We start from the raw sequence: 4081 nt of genomic DNA, 5'->3' as shown, positions 1-4081 counted from the left end.
TCACTGGTGCACATGAGGTCAGAGCATGGGGAGAGTGGTCGTCACTGAGAGAGTTCGCTGGTGCAATGAGGTCAGAGCATGGCGAGAGTGGTCGTCACTGAGAGAGCTCACTGGTGCACATGAGGTCAGAGCATGGCGAGAGTGGTCATCACTGAGAGAGCTCACTGGTGTACAATGCTTTACTCACAGATGATGCCAGTGCAAACCATAGTTCTTCAGCTATTAGGTAATTCACTCTGATATTCTGAACAGTAGAACTTAAAGCATGAACTAATGTGGTGTTTCCTGAGTGTGCCCGGGCATCATACTCCACTAGCACACCTTCAGGTCTTGGCTCACTTTCTTCCTCTTGCCTTGGTTCTGTGGTCACAGCTTTGTCTGCCAGTGAAGTTCACAGAGGCCTCTCCGTGCAGCCAGGCACTGGGGTCTGTATTGGATCAGATTTCTTAGTGACAAGTATTGCTGCTCACGTGTTAAATACGACCAAACCTGACCTCAGTGAGACTCTCCAGCTTCTCCTTCTTGCTGGAATATCCCCAGGAGCTAGTTAGTCTTGCACCTTTTTCTTTCTAACTATGCCATATTTCTTTTAAGAGCTACTATGTTTCCCTGTTTCTTTTGGCAACTTTGTAAAACTTTGCTTGTGTGCACCTGTGTGTACATATCTGCAGTNTGCATGCAATGAGACCCGGTTTGCACCCAGAAGGGGCATCTCTTCAAATAATAGAGGGNCTGCTAGTGTGTGGGTNGTTACCACATCCAAAGGGATGATCTGCAGTATTCATGGCCAGGCCTTGGACACATGTCCAGCATTTCCTGTTTGCCTTGTACTTGCGGTACACACAGACAGTTAAGTTTGTCAATTCTGTCTCCCCTGGCAACCATGCCAACAACAGCTCTCATGGCTGAGAAAATCACCTTGGATCCTGATGGAAGCTTTAGTTGGGTCTTCTTGGGCTCCACAGTCATAGGAGATGATTGTGGGAGAAATCCTGGAGGCTTGTGCCAGCTTGCCTCTCTTCCCAGGGTTCTCCTCCAAACAACACATCACAGTACCTTCAGGAGTGGTGCCCATGGGCAAAGCATTGCTGCTACTGTGTGGGCCTTTGTGCCTCAGTANACAGATTGCCAGGTGTGGATTCCCCCTGCAGGGGTGAACAGCTTCCTCTGCTTCTTAGATGGGTAGGGATCATGAAAGGCCACCTTTACAAGGGAGTGCCATAGCCAGGGTCATGAATGATGTCCTTTGCAATGCACTTAATATGTCCGTGTTGCTCAGCAAAGTCCACAGCACGCAGACAAGCTGGTGTTTCCTGTGTCTGCCTGCAGAATACACAACCCAGGTGCCTTTCCTCTGACCTCAGATCTCATGGCCCATGGCAGCAGGTCTGCTGGCAAGCTTGGCTGAAAGACTAAAATGTTTTTGAGACAAGGTGTCTCACTGATCTGGACCTAGGAGTGATAAAGCTGGATTGGTTGGCCAGTGAACGTTAGAAATCTGCAGACATTCACCACCACGCCAACTTTCACGTGAGTGCTTCAGATCCTTGTTGTGTGCACATCAGGAACTTCACCATCCGAGCTATCTCGCAGCAACAGTATGTTTTTTTTTTTTTTTATTCCTTACATTCATCAGTCTGGGCTTTTAGGCTTAACTCTTAAACCTGATATTATTGAATCTCTCCTATATTTGCTTGTTGCCAACTTAATGTGAGTTATAGAAAAACAAAGTCTGCTTCCTTGTGTGTGTGAGTTGGGATGAGGGGATGAGTGCCCCCTCCCTCCCTCAGTGATGGCTGCCTTTCCCTGGGTGTCTTCCACAAGGACACTCGAGCCTAACATTTTGTACATAGAATCCCTAATTCTATGAGGGACTCATACAGTTTGGATGTCCCCACTTCATGGCCATGTGTATGTTCATGTCAGGGTGTTTTTTTTGGTGGTGGGGGGGGTTGTATCTGGCTGAGTCTTCTGTTGGGTTGTGTCTTGCCCCTGACCTCACAATGAAGGACCCCACAGTCAGAGCCTCTCTCACCAATGACTTCTTTTTGACCCATACATCCCTACTCAATTTACTATATCCTAGAATATCTTCTACTTTCAGGACCCCTCTCTAACTTCAGAGGACTCCCATGACTGCAGACACTTCAGAAGCCAGCCTTGCCCAAGTCAGAGAATCTATCAAGAAAACATTGCTCTCCATATCAGCTGTGTCCCGTCTGTCCCTGGCAGACAGGACTCCTTCCATTCATTCTTTCTCAGAGACCCTGGCCTTTCTCTTTCCCCTCTGCCCACATCCCCATCACTGGCCCAGGCCACTTCCCTAACAGGAGCCAATAACACCAGTGGTGTCTCCCCCAATTTCCTGCCCATGTAAGTCTTCTGTGAGTCGCTTTGTGCNTTGTTAATCCCTTTGAAGCCTCGTCTGTTTCCCAGGAGCATCTTTCACAACTTGGCAACTAATTACAACTCACAGGATGAGCAAGCAAATTCACAGAGGTGCAGAAACTGTAGCACTGACCCCAATTGCAGATCAAGGGACCAGTTCTTAGGAAAAAGTCTGTACAAGGCAGACTGCGAGCTACCGAAGGCACAAGGCACTAGGATTCTCACCCACTGTCTCCTTCCTGAACAAAAGCCCCACGGACATACTTTAATGACTGGTGCAAATGGAAGTTTTTGGATTAAATTCTTAGTCTCATAGAAACATTGTCCTGGACCAACCAAGTGAGACCACAATTGTAATAACAGATCTCCTACACAAGGCAGGAGGCATTATGTGTCCCAGAGACACATAGGTAATGTATTCATGGAAACAAAGCCTGTAAGGATGAGAAAGGACACACCAGCCAAGAAGTACAGGGAGTTTGTGACACTGAGACACAGGCGTAGGTACCCATCCATGAGCTCACGCAGGAGTCAGTTCTTGGCTTTAGTGTCTGGGTGCTGGCTTGAGATTNATGACTTCCAACTCTTAAAGCAAGTGAATTGTTGGTTCTAGGGTGTAAGTCTGATGTAACTTGTAATGGCAGAAGGCAGGGAGCGGGTACAATTATCGTCCCCGGGTTCTATTCTCAGAAAGCCTCGTCTTTGGTTTGGAGAAAAGAGGAGAGCAAGTCGAGAGCAGACAGCACATGAGGATTCTGGACCTGCTGAGCTCTGAATGTATCTTCCAAAATATATCGGAATTGAGGCTTAATCACTCTTATTACAGGGGAGAATGTTAGGGGCTGGAGAGAGGACTCAGTCATTAAAGGGCTTGGGGAGAAAACATGAGGACCCAAGTTCAATCCCTAGCACCCCCTAAATGGCCACGTGCAGAGGCTTGAACCTATAACCCAACCCTGGAGAAGCAGAGACAGGAGGATCCCTGGGCTTTCGAGTCTAGCCTAATTAGTGAGCTCCAGCTTCAGTCAGAGACCATGCCTCAAAAATTCAAGTGGAGAGCAGGTAAGGCAGCCGGCTGAGAGTGGCCTCTGGCCTGAATGTGCCATACATATAGGTGTACACATGCACACAGACAGACAGACAGACAGACACATAGAGGTGGGGGGAGATCTTTATTTCAAGGACCCTTAGGAAAGGGATGGAGGGTTTGTATACTTTCTTGTCAGCTTTTGTGTTCTATGTGTAAATAAATTCTTCTCCCTAGAGTTGGACTTCTCTTATTAAAAACTGTTTTATGGTATCCTTGTGTGTGCGTACACATGTGTGGCATGCCACAGTGTCCGTATGGAATCCGGAAGACAACATGCAGGAGTTGTTTCTCTCTTTCTACCGTATGGGTCCTGAGGATGAAGGTGTCCTTGGGCTGGGAAGCAGGTGGCTTACTTGCTGAGCCATCTCACCAGCTCATACAGTCTTCTTAAATCTCCAATCGCCACCCCTTTTCCAGTGAGAAAAATNCCATACCACTTCCAGGGAGATAAACTAGGTATACAAAGAAAGACTTACTGATAATAAATGATAGGGAAATTGATTTTAAAACATCTCCTTAGCATACACACAAGGTTGTCGTTTATTAAAGATGAAAGCAAATTTGCATGTGGATGGGATGGAAATGTTTCTCTATTTTTACCTA

The 4081-nt window shown here is 47.0% G+C and overlaps 1 pseudogene; it reads right to left on the bottom strand.

Moving 5' to 3' along the window:
* The window catches only part of LOC110307665, an 8515-nt pseudogene extending 7137 nt beyond the window's left edge, over positions 1–1378 (bottom strand).
* Positions 1379–4081: the final 2703 nt, after the last annotated feature.

The sequence above is a fragment of the Mus caroli genome, chromosome 2, assembly GCF_900094665.2.
Source record: "Mus caroli chromosome 2, CAROLI_EIJ_v1.1, whole genome shotgun sequence".
NCBI lineage: Eukaryota > Metazoa > Chordata > Mammalia > Rodentia > Muridae > Mus > Mus caroli.
This window is presented reverse-complemented; position numbering and strand designations above follow the sequence as displayed.